This window comes from Felis catus, chromosome D3 (assembly GCF_018350175.1).
Source record: "Felis catus isolate Fca126 chromosome D3, F.catus_Fca126_mat1.0, whole genome shotgun sequence".
Classification (NCBI taxonomy): domain Eukaryota; kingdom Metazoa; phylum Chordata; class Mammalia; order Carnivora; family Felidae; genus Felis; species Felis catus.
The window spans coordinates 43098835-43121334 of record NC_058379.1 but is presented as its reverse complement, the minus strand read 5'-3'; the positions used below and the strand labels follow the sequence as shown (position 1 = coordinate 43121334).

The following is a 22500-nucleotide window of genomic DNA, read 5'->3' as shown; positions in this document are numbered from 1 at the left end:
TTACATCATTAGATAACAAAGACACTCCTGTCATTCAGGAAATTCCAAGTGTTTTAAGAAGCTCTGTGCCAGGAACCCTGGGGAAAAAAACCACACAAATTCTTTACTATTGCCACATCTTTACTCTAGGATTGAGGCTGAAGGAGCAGCTCCTTTCTTAAAGACAAAAAAAAATTTTTTTTAATATTTATTTATTTATTTATTTATTTTCAACGTTTATTTATTTTTGGGACAGAGAGAGACAGAGCATGAACGGGGGAGGGGCAGAGAGAGAGGGAGACACAGAATCAGAAACAGGCTCCAGGCTCCGAGCCATCAGCCCAGAGCCTGACGCGGGGCTCGAACTCACGGACCGCGAGATCGTGACTTGGCTGAAGTCGGACGCTTAACCCGACTGCGCCACCCAGGCGCCCCATAATACTTATTTATTTTTGAGACAGAGCATGAGCAGGGGAAGGGCAGAGGGAGAGACACAGAATCTGAAGCAGGCTCCAGGCTCTGACCTGTCCTCACAGAGCCCAATGTGGAACTCAAACTCACAAACTGTGAAATCATGACCTGAGATGAAGTCAGACGCTTAACTGACTGAGCCACCCAGGCACCCCAGAGCAGCTCCTTTCTGGGACAGTGACAGTGACAGTGACAGTGGAACCTTGTGTTAGCTCTTGAAACTTCAGCTTGCAGATGGAGTAATTTACTTCTATTTCTGTCACTTTGGCTTATAGAAGTCATGTGGCTCTGAGTCTGACATCACTGAAATTAGGGTATACAATCCTCCCCCAGCGAGGGCAGCAAATATTTTGAACAGACCTCACAGTGTACCCAAATCCCCTTTACAGAAAGGTAAAGCTGTATCACTGAAATTTGTTAGTTAGAAAACCCTTTTCAAAACTCTCTACAAGTTTTCTTCTGGGTAGGAAAGTAGAATTTATACTAAGTGCCTATAATGTGGCAATTGCTTTATATATGCTATATTATATAAATAGCATGCTGATTATATAAGGTGTATATTATTATTATATGATTATATTACATTATATTATTATTATACAGTATGTGTATCCATTTTACAGATATGGAAACTGAGTCTCAAAGATAACTTATCACAGAATTATGGATTGAGTCAGATGCAAATCAGATCTGTCTGGCTCTAAAGCTTCTCCTTGGAAGTTTGTTGGATGCAGAATCTCAGAGTGCCCCTCTTCCTACCCTCACCTGCTAAATCAGAATCTGCATTTTCACAAGATTCCCAGGTGATTAGAATGCACTTTGATGTTGGGAACTGGATAACACAGAGATTTCAGGAGCTGAGGTTTCTTTTACTGCCTCTTGCCTGTTTTCTGCCCCCAACCTGTTAATATAACATGGGGGGCGGGGAGAAAGCTGCCTAGTGCTATCATTTACCAATACTTCACAGACACAGTCTCATTTAAGCCTCATAAAAACCTCACACTGTCAATACCATCACCCCCACTTTAGAGGTAAGGAAATTGAGTTTTGGAGAGATCAGAGTGCTAGTGTTGGGATTGGAAAACAAAAATAATTCCTCTCAGGTGAAATTTAAGTTTAAAATGGTATAAAGTATTATTGCTTTTGACTTTCCTTTTAACAAATATTTAATAATCCAATAAAGATGATAATGGTACTAATAAAATTGTAGCTATTTGTTGAGTACTATACTAAGTGCATTATTTTAAATATGTAAAATTTTGGGGGGGCCTGGGTGGCTCAGTCAGTTAAGCATCTGACTCTTGATTTCGACTCAAGTCATGATCTTATGGTTTGTGGTTTGAGCCTAGTATCGGCTCTGCACTGACAGTGCAGAGCCTGCTTGGGATTCTCTGTCTCCCTTTCTCTCTCTGCCCCTCCCCTGGTCGTGCTTTCTCTCTCTCTCTCTCTCTCTCTCTCTCTCTCTCTCTCTCAAAATAAGCAAATGACCTTTATTTTTTAAATAAACGTTAATAAATAAATATGTAAAATTATTATGTAAATGGAATTTATTCTCTCTGACCATAATAAGTAGAAAGACAAATATGAAAGCATTTGGCTTGTTTATCAAGAATTAATGGCTTAAAAGAAGGGATGAAAACCGTTTATTAACTATTGTCAGCAAGACCATCTGATATTCAGTCAGTGATTCTCAGTCAGGTGTGGGGCACCTTCCAAGGGACATTTGGAGCCACATAGGGACCCTTTTGGTTGTCACAGTGAGTGGGAGGTACAATTGGTATTTAATGTCTTGGGACCAGGGATGCTAAATGTTCTGCAAAGCATGGGAACCCAGCCCAACCAAACATTGTCTCCACATGCTACTGGCACTCTCCTTGAGGAATGGAGAAATTTGTCACAATGTTTGTATTTATAAAACAAATTTCACCTTTGAGGAGAACCATACTAATTATTCCCACCTCAAAGAGTTAACACATTCAGCTACTAACTCATTGTGATAAACCCACTAGCATATAGCTGTACTGAAAACCCAGGGGCTTTGAAGCAATGAGAGATCCTTAAAGGTCAAAGGGACAAAGCCCTTCTCCCCATACCTAGAATTCCCCTGCAGCTCACAAATGGGGAAACTTCTGTCTCCTGACCTCCCTGGCCAGTGTTTCTTGGGAAGAGGAGTGGCTAATTAGATTGTGAGGCAGGTTTTACTAGTGTGTGGGGTTACTGTGGTTAAATTCACCCTTCCTTAGTCACTTCCTGCTGAAGGGGTTCCTAGCAAAGCCACAGACTAAAGGTCAAGGAGTGGGCCTATGCCAGCTGAAAGTCATGGGCTCTTACTCTCTATTTTGCCCTTTGCTGTAGTACTGGGAATGCTCTTCGGTCTGGCCATTCTCCACCTGCCGTTGGATTTGCAGGTGAAACAAGTGGATAAGGAAGGGAAGTAGTCTGAAGCTCCTCTTCACCCTCAGGCCTGACCCTTTCTCCAGTTCCTTAGCAGAATTCCTGTGGAGGGCTTGCTCAGCTATTAACAAAGAGTCACTGTCTTTTCTTCTGTGTTCCTTCCCACTGCGCAGGCTCAGTCAGTAAGCCTGAAGGAAGGAGCTGGAGGGGGCATGAGGGAAGGGGGCCTAGGGAGGTCTGGGGACAGAGGGGCTGGAGGGAGGAGATGGGGGGTGTCTGGAGGGAAGAGAGCTGGAGAGAGGGGAATTGGAGGGAGGGGGTGAGCCGGAGGGGGCCTGGAGGGAGGGGGGCTGGGGAGGGGGGTGGCTGGAGTGGGGGAGTTGAACCTTGAACATATTCAGCAGCAGTAGTCGCTGCCATCTAGGAAGCACTTACACAGTGCTGAGCATTTGATTTACAGTATTTTCTTCACTCAAAACAACTCTGAGAAATAGGTATTATCCCTGACATGGAAGCAGAAACTTTGAGACATTAGTAACTTGCCCAGGGCTACTTAATTAGCAGGTAGTAGAGTTGTAATTAAAATATTTTCTGGACTTTAAAGACTAGGAGTATTTAAAAAGACAAAGCAATTTCTCCCATGTTTTATTATACAGATTTATCAACAAAGCACTTTTTTTTTTTGAGTTTGTAAGTAGATCTGAAGCTGTTTTTTGAGAAAAAATATTGTGGTCCTGGTAGCTTTTCTGAGGAAGCAGGTTGCTCTGTCTCTGGCAAGAATATAAATCAGGTTTCTAAATTTCCCCAACACTTTTAGCCATGCCATCTGCATGTCTAGGATCAAAAACATATGTATTTTCCTCCACTTTGCAACACAGAAGACTGGCATTCTAGTCATTTGTCACAATTTTATTGCAGTTTAGCACTTGCCAGCAGTTTGCTTGTGACATCTGATGAGACAGAGAGAATGAGAGACAGAGAAAGGAAGACCGTGAAAAAAGATTTGTTGAAATTGTGTTTATCTGTTTTTCCAGGGTCTTTAAGTTATTTTATTGTATTATAGGAGACAATCAGAAAATAATGTTCTTGGGGCACCTGGGTGGCTCAGTTGGTTAAGCATCCGACTTTGGCTCCGGTCATGATCTCATGGTTCATGAGTTTGAGCCCCGCATTGGGCTTTGTGCTGACAGCTCAGAGCCTGGAGCCTGCTTCAGATTCTGTTTCTCTCTGCCACTCTGCCTCCCCACCTCCAAATATAAACAAACATTAAAAAAAAAAAAAGAAAACATTCTTGACTGTGTGTGTGTGTGTGTGTGTGTGTGTGTATAACCATAGATCCCTTAGAAATATCTTTGTAAGAATAACTAAATAGTGTTAGGCTAATCGGTGTTTTACTGATTTCTAGGGCTGCTTTAATTGATCTGGCAGGTGTCCCTTTTCTCACCGTTCAGTGTCTGTCTATAAAATTGATGTTTGATGGAGGAAAACTTTCTTTTCAGATGCGGAAGGCTGATACTTCAGTCAAAGTATACAAATGTCCAGGCTCTCATACTTATTAAAATAATTATCCACTACATTATTCAATGTGTCTGTATAAGCATCACTGTGAGATGCTAGAGTCCAATTCACTTTATGGGAGAATTTATGTGCCTTATTCTATTTGGAAGTGAGACTTCATACTATATGTCTTTGCTTTATTGTTTTGGTTACCAGAAAACTCAAGGCCAAATGCAGACTCAACTATACTACTTAATTCTTTCCAGATGATAAGTATACATATTGTCCTTAAGATATTACATTTTTAATTTTAATCATCACCTTGTGTTTTAATATTTTGTAAACTCCCTAAAACACCCCCTCCCACTTAATTTTTTTGGCAATGGGCATAAAATTTCTCCACAGATTACTTGGTAACTGTCCAGGGTCAGAAACACCTTAAAGTTGGTGGTATCTGGCTTTTACCACCCCAATATAGTGATCGATTTTACAATTACTAATAGTAGGACAATCAGACATTATGTGCTTCCTGATATATGCAATATGATGTACATATCACCACTTATCAGAAACGTTAGCTTGAATGTAATCAAGTCTTTACGTCTTCCAGTTCCTGAAAATAGAAGGAATAGAGAAATAGGTTAAGAAACAAAGTCAGATGTAGGATGTGGGAGATTGTACAATACAATTGGCCAGGTCTCTTAAAAAACTAAGTTTCATGAAAATAGGAGGTAGAGTGTGTTCTAGATTAAAAGAGATGGGAACAGGCACAGAAACTAGATCAACAGTCATTATGGATGGGCTTGTAAAATAGTACAGCCACTTTGGGAAACAGTTTACAAGCTAAATGTACATTTACTATGTGATCCCCCGCAGTTCTTCACCTAGGTATTCACCCAAGAGAAAATATATATTCACACAAGGACTTGTATATGAATGTTTGTTGCAGCATTATTTGTGAGTGTCCCAAACTGGAAACAATCCAGATGTCCATCAACTGGCAAAAGGATAAACAAGATGTGATGTATGCATACAATGGAATATTCCTCAGCCATAAAAAAGGAAGAAACTATTGCTATATGTTATAACACAGATGAACATCAAAAACATTATGCTAAATAAAAGAAGCCAGATGCAAAAGACTGCACATTGTACAATTCCATCGATATGAAATGTTTAGAAAAAGCAAATACATAAAGATAGTAAGTAGGTTAGTGGTTGTCAGGAGCCGAGGGTAGAAACAGACATTATAATGGTCATCAGGGATCTTTTTGGCGTAAAAAAAAAGTGTTCTAAGACTGGATTGTGGTGATGGGTGCCCAACTCCACACATTTACCAAAAATCATTGTATTGTACACTTAAAATGAAAATTTAAGTATAGAAATTAAACCTCAATAAAACATTTTAAAAAGGATATGGCTGAAGTGATGTTGTGTGGTCCTAGACCCCCAGAGACCTTGCAGATTTCACCTTCCCCTACTGAAACCTTCCCTGAGACTGTCACAGAAGAGAACTGAGGTGCCCAGCCAACAGCCAGCACCAGCCAGTGTACCTGGGAATGAGGCCACCTTGAATTTTTCAGCCCAGCCGACTTCTAGGTGACTGCAGCCATAGGAGCCAGTGTAAGGGGGACCAGCAGAGGAAAAACCCAGCTGATCCGTGAATCATAAGACATAATAGTTTTATGGCAATAACATATAGAGATACAATTAAATAAAAATATATGGGTCAAGCAATATGGCAAAGTGTTAACAATTGTATTTACATGGTAGCTATATGATGATTTATTGTGCTATTTCTACTATGTGTTTGAAAAATTTTAAACAAAAAGTTAAAATTGGCACATAGGAGAAAGCACACCCAAATAAGAAAATAGGCATTTTGGGTGGTTATAGGTGTCTCCCTCAGTTGATGTCTGCACTTCCACCCATGCAATTCTTGGAATTTGAGATACGTCCCGAGTGAGTAGCCACTGAGTGGGGAGCACAAGGGATTCTAATCAGAGGAAAAAAAAGATGCAGAGAGATTGAAACAGGACAGGGCATGGTTCAGTTGGGGCTTACTCATTTATTCAATAAAAATTACTAGCAGTGTACTTGGCACTGATAAGGGTACTGGGGATTCATTGAGTAGTGAACAAACTGGCTAAAATTCCTGCCTAATCAGAGCTTACATTCTAGCGAAGGAAAACAAATAATAATTAACAAACAATTGGATGGTATATATGGAATATTCAGTTAATCAGGAGTGGATCCAGGTTTTGTGAGGTTATACACACTTGGAACATGCATCACCAAAATAAAAAAAAGAAAGGATCTTTTGTGGGAAATTTTACAAAGATATGACCGTGTGACTACACTTCTGGAAGCCTTCCAGTGAGGGGTTATGGTCCTGATGCTTCATCAGCTTGTAATGTAAATCTGCCCCAGAGTTCTTTGGATTTCCCCAGAAGAACCGGGATGAAGATTTGAATGTTAATGGTGGATATGGGAATATCCAGGCAATACCAGTAATGGATGGGAATGTGAGAGAGAGAAGAAAAGTCAATGAATGTGCTCATTCCTACCCAGGAAACTAGGAAAAAGGTCACTTGCTCCGACTCTCCTTGCTCACTTGAAGGGCAAGGAGACTGGAGTGTAGTTGTGTACACTATCTCCTGTCGGGCACTGGTTGACACATGTTCCTGGGGGCATTATTTCTGGGGCACTTCTGGCCTGTAGGGAGCAGAATGGGTGCCAGCAGTTAGAAATGGGACTGGCGAGCGAGCACCGGAGTACGAGTATTAAGAGGGAGATGTGGGTTTTGCCTTGAGGGCAATACCATTGTTCACACTTAACACCACTCTGATCCATTTATGCCCTGCATTAGGTTCATGGCAACCTGTCACCACTTCTGCGTTGGCCAGTCACATTTTCTAAAAAATACTCTTGTAACAAGATTGTTGGAAATTCATGCTTTCTCGGCTCTAGTTGGTCCCCAAACTGCAACTAATATTCACTATCTCCCTCATCTGCCATCAGTCTAGACTCCCCCTATCCTTGGCTCATCTTTCTACTGGTCTAGGTTGCTTGCCCAGTGGGAAACCCAAATCCTTCCTTGGGAGGTCTGAGCCTTTAATTCTTGTGTCCTTGCCAAGTGCAGTTGCTGTGTATGGAAATGACAAGTGGTGGCCTGGTGGATCCCTAAGTTCCAGACATATTCTTCCCTGCCTCAATTATGCAGCAGCAATCTTATTTCCTCACAATATCTGGGTCACTAACCTCCGCCAGTGTAGTAGCTCTGCCCTGCTTTCCAATCTACAGCATGAGAAACCAAAAATGGCAGTCAGAGCTTTCGCTTCAGTAGAACCGTTGCTTAACCTCTTGGTGAAGTGGACTTTGGTCAAAGAGAGCCTAAAATTGCAAGGACAGGAACTGCTTCCACTTTTTGTTTTCAAGACCTGTGTGCTTTACCTAACAGAGACCTAATACCACATCTTGGCCAGTTCAAAGTGATTTTATCCTTTCAATGTGGATAGAGAGGAAATACTGCAAAGGCCCAGGCAGAGAAAAACAGATGTTTTAAAAGGAACAAAGCATGGGCTTAGACTTTTTTGAATCCCAGAAGAAAATAGATAGATATCAACAATACTTGAGAAAAGTGTACAGTTGGGGAATTTAGGCTGGCCAGATTTTTGGTTTTTTGGGAAAATTAAAGGAAGGTGTTATGTGTGCTAAAGCCCTGACAAAATACTTGTATGGAAACGAAAATTGTTTGGACATATAACCAAGGTCATCAACAGTTAACCAATATTTAAAATTTAAGAATTTGAGAGATCATGGGGGGGGCCTGGGTGGCTCAGTCAGTTAAGCATCCAACCCTTGATTTTGGCTCATGTCATGATCTCACCGTTTGTGGGATCAAGCCTCATGTCAGGGTCAGTGCCGAGTGTGGAGCCTGCTTAGGATTCTCTCCCTCTCTCTGTCCCTCCCCCACATGCATGCTCTCTCTCTCTCTTTCTATCTCTCTCAAAAATAAACTTAAAAAAAAAAAGAATTGAGAGATCATGCCGTAAAGGACTGGTAATAAACATTAAAACCACTTAAACTTAGACTACAAAACCAAATGCAAACTTTATTGGAAACATTGAGGAAGACCTAAATTAATGGAGAAATAGATAACATTGAGAGAGGAAAGCCTGTGTATTTATCCCACTTACTTATTGACTCTTCTGATGATGGCCACTGAATTCATTTTCCTATCACAAATAAGATCAAAATGAATATTCTTGTACTCTTCTTCCTAGGCACAAAGGCTAGAGTTTCTCTTTAATATGTACTCTAAAGTGGAACTCCTGATTAGAAAGATGGTCTTTATATTAAAAAATTTTTTAAACATTTATTCACTTTTTGAGAGACAGAGAGAGACAGTGCAAGTGGGGGAAAGACAGAGAAAGAGGGAGACACAGAATCCGAAGCAGGCTCTAGGCTCCGAGTTGTCAGCGCAGAGCCTGACGTGGGGCTTGAACTCACAAGTTGTGAGATCATGACCTGAACAGAAGTCAGACACTTAACCAACTGAGCCACCCAGCCACCCCTTGAAAGATGTTCTTGTTTTCAATTTAATGAGATGTTTCTAAATCATTTTTCAAAGGGGTTGTACAAATTATCCTTCCACCAGCAGGACATGAAAGTCCTTATTGCTTCACATTCTTGCCAATACTTAAGACTTTATTGTTGTTGAAATTTGTAAGAGTACTAGTGAGACTGAGCACTCTTTCATATGTTTACTGGCTATTTGACTTTCCCTGTCTGCTAACTGCCTGTTCACATCTTCTGTTCATTTTTCTGTTGGGTTATTTGTCTTTGCTTTTGTTTTTGATAACAGGGTTTCTGAATACATTCTAGATACTAACCATTGGTAATTTATATGGATTGCAGACTTCTGCCTGTCTATGGTGTGTCATTTGATTTTATTTATGCTATCCTTTCGGGCATTTGTTTCGTAGTGTTTGAGCCTTGGGGCATCCACTGGAGGTGTCTGGGTAGTAAAGATCTGGGGATTTTTAGCAGGATGCTGAATGATGTACATGAATGTGGTTCGACTCTTATGCATTTAAATCCTTTGGGCAAGTCATTACTCTTTCTGTGTCTCATTTTTCTTATTTGTAAAGTGGGCATATTAATAGCACATGTCTCATAGGGTTGTTGTAAAGATTGAATGAGTGTATTTTTTCTATTTCTGCATAAATTATCATAAATTTAGCAGCTCAAAACAACACAAACTTATTATCTTACAGTTTCTGTGGGTGAAGAACTGAGTCTGTTTTACTCTCACACGACCACCACACTCAAAGCACCTCTGACACCAGATATATGGGGCTTTTCCCCCACCAAGCAATTTTCTGTGACACTAGGTCTGTGTCCTACAATTTAACTCAAATCTGACACCATGTACCTGGAGACAACATCAGATCCCACAGGTTAAGGGCTCAGTCCTACAAGACAGCCCCCAACCTCACTTCAGATGCCAATTGCAAAAGTCTATGTTGCCACCTGTGCTTCTGACCCATAAGCTACAAATTTAAGGTTCCCATGACCCCCCCTCTTTGAATCTGATTAATTTAATAGAGTGGTGCACAGAACTCAGGAAAATAGTTTACTTAATGTTGACCAGCTTATTATAAAAGGATATGATAAAGGATACAGATGAAAATCCAGATGGAAAAGATGCATAGAGCAGGGTATGTAGGAAGGGCACAGAATTTCCGTACTTTCTGAGGACACCACTCTGAGGGCACCACCCCCATTCTTTATACATTCACCAACCTAAAAGCTCGCAGAACCCTGTATTTTGGGATTTTTATGGAGGTTCCATCATGTAGGCATAAATCATTACCTTCGTTTCTAGCCCCACTCCCCTCTCTAGAGTGGGTGTGGGGCTGAAAATTCTATGCTTCTAATCATGGTTTGGTCCTTCTCGTGACCAGCCCTCAGCCAGGATCCCCCAAACAGTCAACTCATTAGAACAGAAGACACTTCTATTACCTGGAAGACACTTCTATTACCTAGACACTTCTATTACAAGGGATTTAGGAACTCTGTTCCTGAGGTCAAAGACCAAATATTAGAACAAAAGATGTTCCTAGGGCTGTCATCACTTAGAAAGTCACAAAGGATTTAGGAGCTCTGTGTGAGGAACCAGAGATAGACATCAATATATACATTTTCTATTATCTCAGGGTTCCAAGCATGTTTTTGCTGGGTCCTATGCTCTCATAAAGCTGAAATCAGGATTTTTGCCAGCGTTTTGATCTCCCCTGGATTTGGGGTCTTCTAAGCTCATTGGTTGTTGGCAGAATTCAGTTTCTTAAGGTTGTAGGACACTTTCTTGCTGTTGACCACTGGGCAGCCTTCTCATATCCTAGAAGCTGCCTGCCTTCCCTGCCATAGTCCTCTCCCCAGCATGGCAGTTTGTGCCTCTGTAAGGCTCTCATCTTCCAAATTTCTTCCTTCAGGAAGGGCCCAGTGACTTAAAAATTTTTTTTAAAATGTTTATTCTTGAGAGAGGGAGGGAGGGAGGGAGGGAGAGAGAGAGAGAGAGAGAGAGAGAGCAGGGAAGGGGCAGAGAAAGAATCCAAAGCAGGCTCCTCACTGTCAGCCTGAAATGGGGTCGAACCCACAAATCATGAGATCATGACCTGAGCTGAAGTCAGACACTCACTCAACCAACTGAGCCACCAAGGCACCCCAGGAACCAGTGACTTTTAAGACCTCATAGGATTAGGCTAGACCCACCCAGGATGATTTCCCTTTTGATTAACTCAAAGTACACTGATGAGGGGCTTTTATTACATCTGCAAAATCCCTTCTGTCATGTGATGTAATATAATCACCAGTTACAAGTCACACTCATACTCAGTGGGGAAGAGATTGTAGAGTGTGTACAATAAGGGGCAGGAACCTTGGGGTCATCTTAGAATTCCACCTAGCATAACATTCCTACTCACTGTTCAACCTGCAACAGATTTTGGTCAATTCCATAAATATTTGTATTATAGAACTTGAGGAATTTCATATTGGAGTTTTTTAAAAGTAAGCTCTACATCCAACATGGCACTTGAACTCATGACCCCCAGATCAAGGGTTGCATGCCAGCCGGTTGTCCCTTGTATTAGACTCTCTTATCTGTTACCCCCTGAGCCCTTTGGGAAAAGGCAGTTTTGAACAGAATGGAAGGCAGGAGTAAAAGTATTTGGAAAGGCCCCCTGCCTGAAGTCACAGAGGATCAGGACAAAGCCAAGAAGCTCTGTGTTTTCTTTTCAGGTTAGAACCAATAGCTAGAGCCAATGACATGCTTGTGTCTGACATTTGGTTGCCCTATTAATTGCACAGTTGAATAACTTTTCATTAGGTTTCCTCAAAGATGAATATGCCTTCATTCTCTTTAGGGTCTTTAGCAAATTAGATTTCTGCGTTATTTTATAAAAATTTAACTCTGTTATTTTTAATGATGACTGGAAGAAGGAAGAGAAATCGTCATTCATAGAATTTTTAGTGGGAAAAATAATAACTTTAGTATTCTTTAGGGGGAGCATTTTTGGGTGAAAGTTACCCATACGGTCCCCATGATTATTATTACTTCAAATATGAACCTGAGTGAAAAGAAAAATTTGCTGATTTTTGTGTTTGAGATTCATGTACCCAAGGCACAGGGAGTGTTCAATTTATTTGTAATACAATAAATTATGCATTAGATTAACATTTTTGGTGATTCATTTTCTCACTTATTAATTTAATGAATACAATTTTTCAAAGTGAGGTTTAATATTGTGAGTAATACAGGCCTATCCTCCTGGGTTAAGTGAGAATACCTTCATATTCATAACTTACAGCATTATCCCTTATATAGAGAGGTTGAACCAAATGCCATGCTTGCTGCATTTGCCTGTATGAGGATGGTTTGTTTAAGAGGAAACATTTTGTGTTTGGCTGAAACTAACCATTTGGAAAAAAATCTCAGGAAACTTTACGGACTGAATTGTTTTCATGGTTCTAAGAATTTATAAATGAACTAACTGTGACAATGAAAAGAAATGGTTATAAAGATTATTACTTAATATAAAAGAATATGAACTAGTGTCATCCAGAACTTAGAAACCAGTTTTGATGATACATATGGTGTATATTAGGTAATAAAACTATGTTCTATCTTTCATTTCAGTATCTATGAGGATAAAGCTAACTGAGCAGCAATGAGTATGGAGCACACCTAGCTCACAGTGAATCTGTGATCATTGGCATTTATGCAAAATAAAATTCATCAATAAGCTTTAAAAGAAAGAAAACATAATCAACATTGGATGCTATCATATAATAAGATACTCTATGTACATGTTGGAAATGCAGTTATTTAGTAGAGTTCCATTGTAAAAATCATACAGAATTCATTTCTGGGGGGGGGTGGGTTAAACATAATTTAAGTAGGTTTCCCTTCAGTGTATCAATCATATGTGGATATTTCCAGGTGGAATGAATTTTTTGGAAATTTTGGAAAACAAAGTTGGTTTGTTCTAGTTCTGGGTAGTCCTACCTCTATCAGATTGCTCTTCACTGCTACCAGATCTTGGCACCTGGCTGGCTCATTTGGTAGAGCATGCGACTCTTACTCTTGGCGCTGTGAGTTTGAGCCCCATGTTGGGCACAGAGATTAAAAAATAAGGGCAACTGCTGCCAGAGCTTCTCATTTTTAAAGATGTTTTGATATGTGTATATGCTGAGAAATGATAACTTTGGTTAATACCAATCACTTCACATAGTAAAAAATTTTTTTTCCGGTGATGAAACTTTTAATATTTACTCTCTTAACAACTTTCAAATATGCAATACAGGATTGTTAACTATACTCACCATGCTGTATGTTACTTCCCCAGAACTTATTTATCTTATAACTTAAAGGTTGTACCTTTTGACTACCTTCACCCATTTCATTCGTCCCTCACACCCTGCCTTTGGCAACCATCAATCTGTTCTTTGAATCTTTCTGGTTTTTTTTTTTAATTCCATATATAAGTGAGATCATATGGTATTTGTCTTTTTCTGATCTATTTCATTTAGCACAGTGCCCTCAATATTGTTGCAAGTAGCAGGAATTCCTTCTTTTTATGCCTAAATAATATTCCATTTTCTTTGTCCATTCATCTGTTGATGGACACTTAGGTTTCTTCCATGTCTTGTCTATTAAAAATAATACTACAATGAACATGGGGGTGCAGATATCTTTTCAAGCTAGTGATTTTGTTCCTTTGGATATATACCCAGATGTGTAATTGCTGGATCATATGGTAGTTCTATTTTTAATTTTTTGGGGAACCTCCATATTTTTTTTCACAGTGGCTGCACTAACTTACATTCCCACCAATAGTGCACACATGTTCCCTTTTCTCCACATCTTTGCCAATATTTGTTTCTTGTGTTTTTGATAATAGCCACTCAACAGACGTGAGGTGTTTTCTCATTGTGGTTTTGATTTGCATTTCTCAGATAATTAGAGAAAATTACATTTTCATGTACCTGTGGGCCACTTGGATGTCTTCTCAGATCTCTCTCTCTCTTAAAAATGAATAGCCTTTTAAAAAGAGAGAAAAAAAGAGAAAGGAAGACACAGAATCCAAAGCAGGTTCCAGGCTCTGAGCTGTCAGCACAGAGCCTGATGCGGGGCTCAAACTCATGAATTTGAAGATCATGATTTGAGCTGAAGTTGGACACTTAACTGACTGAGCCACTCAGGCACCCTCAGATCTCATTTTTAAAAGAAGCAGGAATTGAGCTCTGTTTTGTATGAGATCTTCTAATTTTTAAATGTTGGCTCAATTTTTGTGAAGGTGCCTTTTGGCCCAAAGGAGGAAACCTGTGTGTGGCCCATAGGAGAGAGAGATCTGTGTGGGGCATTGATATTGATGTGAAACAGAAAGAGGACAGGTTCAGGACCATTGTGCTCGTCACTTGCCTGGCCTTTTAGGGAAACCTCTCCATCTTCTGGACCTTAGCTTCCATTTATGCAAGGGAGGATTGGCACATTCCTGGTTCTGGGACAGGCATGTGGTGGGGGTGGGGGAGGGTCAAGGTGGTCAAAAGGTACAGACTTCCAGGTGTAAGCTAGATAAGTATTAGAGGGGCACCTGGGTGGCTCAGTTGGCTAAGCATCTGACTCTTGGTTTCCACTCAGGTCATGATCTCCTGGTTCGTGAGTTTGAGCCCCACATCAGGCTCTGTTCTGACAGTGTGGAGCCTGCTTGGGATTCTCTCTCTCCCTCTCTCTCTGCCCCTCCCCTACTCACTCTCTTGCTCTCCCTCAAAATAAATAAATTAAAAAAATTTTTTTTAAAGATAAATAAGTACTAGGGATGTAATGTACAACATGATGCGTGTAGTTAACACTACTGTATGGTATATTTGAAAGTTGTTAAGAGAGTAGATCTAAAGACTTCATCCCAAGATCAAAACTATTTCTCTTCTTCTTTTTTTGTATCTGTATGACATGGTGAATGTTAACTGAATTTCTTATGGTAATCATTTCACAGTTTATACAAGTCATTATGCTATAAGCCTTAAACTTATATAGTGCTATATGCCAATTATATCTCAATAAAACTGGGGGGAAAGGAGGTGATCAGATGATATGTTCTCTAAAGATCCCTCCTCTGAAACTCTTAACATACTTTTTCTATTTTGTACCAGCAACATACTATGTTTCTTTGAAGAATCGTCCATTACAACATGAAATTCATACTACATTACTTGATTTCTCATTTATTTTTCATATACTCATTAGGTTCCCATAGATATTCTCAGAGAAGTAGCATGCTCCAGGTCAGCAGTAACTTGTTACTCTTTTGTTTTGACATTATAGGCTTTTTAGGGATTAACTTCTTAATTTATAGCCCAAGAAATAAAGTCCGTCTACTATATACAAAGGGAATTGGCATCGTAATTATTTTCTCTCTTCTTTTCATTCTGTGTGGCATTACTTTTGGGGCCATGATAGGAAGCAGAAAATGAAATAAAAGGTAGACGTATTTAGTGAATCTTAGCTTTTCAGGCAGTCAGTCTAGTTTATCCAGTTCCAGTTTCTACTTCACTTTTAACAGTGTAGAAATTCTAAAAATTCTAGCACTAGATGTAGTAATTCCAGTTTTGTAGGCTAGGCTGCAGAATTGGGTTTTTATTAAGATTGGTTTCCTAGATTCCTGGAATTATTTTTTAACAATCTGGGCTTGTTATGCCATCTCAAAGTGTTGTACCATTTTTAAAAACAACACTCATGTATAAGAAAAACAATAAGAAACAGGCAACCTCATTGTAAAATCCTATTAACCATCCCTAACCATTTGTCAAGGTCTCTCTACATATTTGTTGTGAAAAGGTATCCTTAGCAACCAAGATGGTTGGCTTTTCATATAAAAGAGACCCCAGACCATTCTTCTAACATCTAAAGATTCAACTTCCCCACAATAACAAGCACACAGATGGCGAGACGTGACAGCAAAGCACGTGGGCCAGAGCACTTGAATAAAAAGTGGATGTGCTCTAGGCCACACACACGGTGATTTCCCTTCTCAGCACTCTTTTTATCTTTCATCAAGTCTCTCTGAGCAAGGCTGCCCTACAAAAAGAAATCCGGCATTTCATTAGGACACTTGGGAAAACTAAGAGAATATAAAAATCCTCCTCCTCCTGGAGCATTTTTAAAATGAAGAATGAAAGAGAGTCATCTGAAGTTCCACTTGGAAGTGAAATGTATATTCTTACAAATTGTCCTTATTGAAAAAAGAATGATAACAAGAAAAGAATGATTAGTCCCTAAGATGGTCATATTAGGGCATACAGTAAAACCTTGGTTTGCAAGCATAATATGTTGCTGAAACCTGCTTGTGATCCAAAGTACTCATATATCAAAGCCAATTTCAAGAACCATGGGCTCTGGGCACCTGGATGGCTCAGCTGATTGAGCATCCAACTTCGGCTCAGGTCATGATCTTATGGTTCACAGTTCATGAGTTTGAGTCCTATATTGGGCTCTGTTGCTGACAGCTTAGAGCCTGGAGCCTGCTTGGGATTCTGTATCTCTGTCTCTCACTGCCCATCCCTTGCTCATTCTCTCTCAAAAAAACAAAAATAAAAACAAACAAACAAACAAACAAAAAAAACACCCCAAAACAAAACAAAAAAACACCCATTGGCTCAGTTGTGGTCATGTGACATTTGGTGTCACATACTACTCATATGGTGAGACATTGCTCGTTTATCAACTTAAAATTTATTAGAAATGTTTGCTTGTCTTGGGAAGTACTTGCAGAATAAGTTACTTGCAATCCAAGGTTTTACTGTACTTGAGAAATAATAACATGGAGGTTGTTTTCTCATTTTTACCCTGAAATTGGTGAATTCTTCAATTAAAGAGAGTTCCTCTGCTTCTAAAATGGTCCTTCTTTTCATAAACTAGGTTGGGGAGATTTTCAGAAAGAAGCTTTCATTTTCAATTTTTTTTGGAGATACTAAATGCCCTTTTCCTTTTCTTCTGCAGGAAATTGCAGTGCATGTCTCAATTCAAAACCATGAAAGAAGAATGGGCTTCCTGAGTACAGGTGGTCAGAGCTATCTGCTAATGTGAATAAGAAAAATGGGAGGGGGACATCAACGATAAAAATCAAGCCCTTCCTTTTTTGGCTCTCATGTTTTGGGTAGTCATTTCCTGCTTCTAACTTGATTCTCTTCACTTCTGTTTAACTGCAGAAATGTTTCCTAGAATTGGTTGTTCACACTTAGAAATCTCTGTACTGACAACTTATAGATTTTTTTTTCACCTTCTTGTGTGTGGCTGACGGACTATTAAGTGACATTTACAATTCAGGCAATCCTTTGTGTTTCTGACCTGCCAGTTTCTACGCGAAATAAGGACGAGCAGCTTGGAGAGTCTCAGTCTGAACAAGGCTATTTGAGCTCAGAGGGAACAATGTTCCCTCATGAGATGTAGGAATAAAGAATTAGCTCAGGGTGTGCAAGGGAACATTTCAGACTTTCTCCTCTTGTAGAATTCAGATCTGGTTTTATAGTTGTCCAGTTTCTAAAAACCCAAGGTCACTTTTGACATGAGTCATCTGGACATAATCAAATAATTGTGGGCAGTTGTGTGAAGGGGTCACACACACAGGGAAAGGGGGAGAGCCTCCTATTGCTGTAGGGTTGCTTGCACCCATGGTTTCTGTTTTTTAAACTCAGACAGGACTTGGTGGGTTTTTTTCTTATTAATGAGTCCCCCTTAAGATACTCACTCAAGAAGTTCTATTATTTTATGGTCTGAAATGATCACATTCACTCTTCCATAAATTAAGTAAAAGCTTGTTACAAGTTACCTTATGGTCTTCCTTGGGGGGAAATCACCCCTTAAGGGAATGGCAGATAAAGCATTAAAGCACAGAAGTTTGGCTATCGACATGGGATCTACCATTTTGTCTTCCATCAAAAGAACATGAGCCCAAGTAAACACGCAGCCCAAGAACACATGCTCTCAAGTTCAAAGTCAGCATGCCATTAATAGTCAAATAAACCTAGAAAAAAAAATCGAATTTTTTTTCTCCTTCCTGACTGTATCCAAAGATAATCACATGCCTCCTTGGCTCAAGATGCCAATTTTGGTAAATACATAAATGTAATATGTTTCTATTTCATTTTTGTGCTCTTTTTTTTCTGTCATATTGAGGGTTTCTGTGAAATGGTGCACTTCGAATTGCTTCTGTCAGTTCCAGTTTGCCTCCGTCCAGCTAAGGAGAGGCTGGGGGAGAAACAGTGCAATTTAAATAATAGAGTTATTTAAAGTGAAAGATAGCAAGGCTGTAGTTCTTGCTCACCAGTATAAATTGTTTCTGGTCTCAACTGGCTTTATAATCCATGGTTCCTATTTTCTGGATAGATTTTACTCTGTGAATCAGAGGATTTCCTGTAATAAGGCAGAAGTAGTTTCATTCAGGACCATATCTTGGTCCAGATGTTCTTTTGAAAAGATTGCCAATCTACAAAGGCAGAGGGCTGCAGTTTTGGCAGGGAGAAAGTCCTTCAAATGGGCCACTAGATGGTGGTGCTGCACTGTCAGTGCTAAATGCTGCCCACCCTCTACATTTCAGGGCTGGGAGTATTCCTGAGGAGAGAACTCTGATCACTGAAGTCTGTGCCCAGGAGCAATAAGGTGGGCCCAAGCAAAGGTGTCTTTATATGTCATATATCTGGGAACTGGATATTCTGTTAAGCTTTTATTGAGGCTGTGATTTGTTGACTCAACAAACTATTGTTTGTCTGTCTAAAGGTCATGATGTTTTTTGTTTTTTGTTTTTTTAATTGGAAAGGACCTGAAAGGGCAAAGTGCAAAATTTGTTGAGATTATATGTAACATTTTTTTACAGTAATTCATGCTTTTCATTGGATGATTAAAATTTCCCAGAGACTGAGGACTTTGATACCTGAATGGAAAAGTAAAGAACTGTTGGCCAGGGTAGCATCAGGTGGCAGGAGCTCTGCCCTACATCCTGAATAAGGAGCTGGAAGGTTGCTGGGCCTTTTCTCAGCTACATTATGAGAGATTTGGACTGGACCCTGGTAAGGTTCCTTCTAACAGTCTATGGTTGTCTGATCTTAAGCAGTTGCCAGGTACAGAAGCCCCTGAAAGCCATTTAATTTTACTCCAATTTACTGTGAAGGCATATGGGTGTTTATAGTGTAGTATATATGTGAATAATGCTCTTGTTTAATGTCAGAAATGGTGTTCATTCCTGGAATTCCAAGGTATGGAATGAAACTTTGGAGTTTTAGTTAAAGAGATAATGAAAGTGTTTATTACAATATCATCCTAGGCTTCATCTTTGCTGTAAGTGTTTTAGAAACCACTGGCCATCTCTTTGCTACATTTAAAATCACGTCAGAAAGTCAGAGAGACAAATACTGCACATACGTTCTCACTTATATGTGGGATCTAAAAACGTTAAACTAAAAGAAATAGAGTAGAATGGTGGTTGTCAGGGTTGGGGGGTGGAGAAAATGGGGAGATGGTCAAAGGGTACAAATTTCCCTTATAAGATGAGTAAGTTCTGGGGATCTAATGTACAGCACGCTGATTATAATTTAAAATATTATATGCTGGAAAGGTGTTAAGGGAGTAGATCTTAAAAGTTATCACCACACACACACACACACACACACACACACACACACACACACAGAGGTAATTATAGGAGGGAATGGAGGTGTTAACTAACCTCATTGTGGTAATCATTTTGGAATGTATACATGTCTCAAATCATCACATTGTTCACCTTAAACTTACATGTATTATATATCGATAAAATCTCAATAAAGCTGAAAGAATTAAATTCATATTAGAACTTTTGGATCATAAGTCTGACAATAAAGAATTATGTACTCTTGTAAGGACATGATATATTTTACACAGTTGTGTATATATTCCCTTTGAATTAAGTTATTCATTAATTTTCTTTTAAGTGATGTATTCATATATTGAGGGAACCGGTAATGTGCTCTGCCTTCAAGGAGATTACATTTTTCTAGTGAGACAATTAACTGGACAAGCAATTACAAGAATGTGTGGGTATGTGATCTAAGTGGAGAAATACAAGATTTTCTGAGAGAACACAGTAATAGAGATGAAAATTTCTCTCTGCAACAACTTCACATGGAAAAACTACAAGTTAGATTTGATTTTACAGGGATGTTTACACAAAAAAACAATCCTTTAACAGAGGAAAAAAAACCCCATAGTGTGTCTGTGTTAAATGCCTCTTTCCTTTATGAAACCTGGAAACATATGCAAAATTCTATCAACCTTTTGATTATAGATGTTATAGAAAAGCTACAGAAATAAATACTAAGGGAATATTTTTCTTTTAGTTTTCAAGTCACATCAACAGTTGTATCTGGAAAAAAACTTAAAAATTTTTTTCAAATTTATTTTTAATGTTTTTATTTATTTGTGAGAGAGAGAGACAGAGCGTGAACATGGGAGGGGCAGAGAGAGAGAGGGAGACACAGAATCTGAAGCAGGCTCGCTTATCAGACTGAGCCACCCAGGTGCCCCTAAAAAATTTTTTTTTAATGTTTATTTTTGAGAGAGAGAGAGAGAGAGAGAGACACACACACACACACACACACACACACACACACACACACACGCGGAGTGTAAGCAGGGGAGGGGCAGAGAGAGAGGGGGAGACACGAATCCAAAGCAGGCTCCAGGCTTTGACTGAGCCACTCAGGCACTCCATGGACAAAAACTGTATCAGTAGGCTTTCCATTCAATGTGAAACTCTCTGTGCCCCCTCCCCCACCATTACTTATATCCTTCCTTTAGGAAAATTATGAACTCCTAATTAGGACTTAATAGTTACCCAAAATTTGAAAATAAGAAGCAACAGTTTGCGTTTGCAATAAAGACCATTTCAGGTTAATGGCAACTTTTGCTTGTATGCAAGAAATAAATATACTGAAATCTGTCATTCATACTGTGAACAAAACAAGGGAGAAAATATTCCTAGAACCAGTGATTCATAGTTATTTTTGTTGGGGTGAAAAACCATCTCTTGAAAAGTACAATGGTTCAATGAACAAATGTCACAGTGCATGGGATGACATAAGCCATTCTTGTAGCTGAATGGAGGAAGAAAAAGAGTTTTTTTTTTTTACAAGGCCAGTTTTGATGCAATTGAAATATTACATTTAAGAAACCCTACTCATTGTTGATGAGTAATCTGATTTTGATGATGGTCCTTTGTTTGAGATACATATATTCTGACAACTTTCCACCCCCAAATAGAATGTTTGAAGCTTTCTATTATCCTTTATTAATGTTTTCTGTATTATTCCCACACCTTGGGCTACTGCTAAGTGCCACATCCAATTTTAGCAACCAGAATGTCTTGTGAGCCCTTCTCCCAGGGGCAGTTTTTGGGGTGTGTATATTGAATCAGAGAATGTTAGGGGTGGACATGGCTTTAAAGACCACCTAATCCCTTATTTTACAGATGGAAGATTCAATCTTGAGAAATTTGGTCACATCTGATAGGTCATGGAGCTCCAACTAAAACTCAGAGAAGAGAAGGTATGAGAGAATTTGTTTTTATGAAGAATTTACTGGGATGGCCATGGAACACACCTTATTTGATTTTAGTCCCCAAGTAACCGTTTGTCATGGGCAAATCTTTATTTTTAGATGAAGAGATTAAGGCTAGAGAAGCAAAGAATAGCAGTCCAGATCTGAGTTTGCTGGCTTTTCAGTCACTCACTTACTCACTCATATCTGTTGAGAGGCCATCTGTGTCACATACTGTGCTAGGGATATGGAGGTGTGCAAACATAGGTGGATTCCAGGCTCAATTTGTTTATGGTTTAGCTGCAGAGATAGATATCATCTAAATAATCATACAAAAAGATGTAAAATTACCCATGAAGGCTCTGAAGGATAGGACAAATCTTTTGCTCCATATTGTGGTACAAAAGCAGGGGTGCCTGGGTGGCTCAGTTGCTTAAGAGTCCAGCTTCAGCTTAGGTCATGATCTCACGGTTTGTGAGTTTGAGCCCTGCATCGGGCTCTGTGCACACAGCTCAGAGCCTGGAGCCTGCTTCAGATTCTTTGTATCCCTCCTTCTCTGCCCTTTCCCCACTTGTGGTCTCTCTCTCAAAAATAAATAAACATTGGAAAAAAAATGTGATACAAAAGCAGAGCAGAGCCTTTTCCCATGAATGTGGTCCTGGCAGCGGCTTGGCTAACCAAGTGCCAACCTCTTAGACAGCCAGGTTGGGGAAGAAGCTGGATCATTTGGTAGGATGACAATCAGTTGGTAGGATGGCCTAGGTGCTACCCTTTGATTAACTTCTCTGGGGCCTCATGGTCTTGCTTTCACATGGCTTCCTCTAGTGTTTTTTCTGTCATAGTTTTGTGTCAATAGCTGTGTCAATTTTTTTTTCAACTGTAAAAAAGATTTGCTTTGTGAAGTTGTGCTCAGAAGGTACAGCTTGCATTGCTTTCTCCCAACCACACTTTCTGAATCTTGGTAAAACTGCATGGAAATTGACTGTGACATTGGTGGTACTTTTCCTTACTATGAACTGTGATCT

General features: G+C 39.5%; 1 protein-coding gene across 3 annotated transcripts in view; it reads left to right on the top strand.

The window, feature by feature from the left end:
* Nucleotides 1–22500, top strand: part of ADCYAP1 (adenylate cyclase activating polypeptide 1) — a 73520-nt gene that overhangs the window by 15314 nt on the left and 35706 nt on the right. The window contains exons 2-3 of one of the 3 annotated variants that reach the window (XM_045041725.1): nt 16907–16967; nt 21408–21484. The exons of 1 other annotated variant lie outside the window; for it this stretch is intronic. The gene's annotated coding sequence lies outside the window, so the exon portion shown is untranslated. Of the gene's footprint in view, nt 1–16906; nt 16968–20621; nt 21485–22500 lie in introns of those variants that run through there. One more of the 3 variants, XM_045041727.1, reaches the window with a different exon arrangement.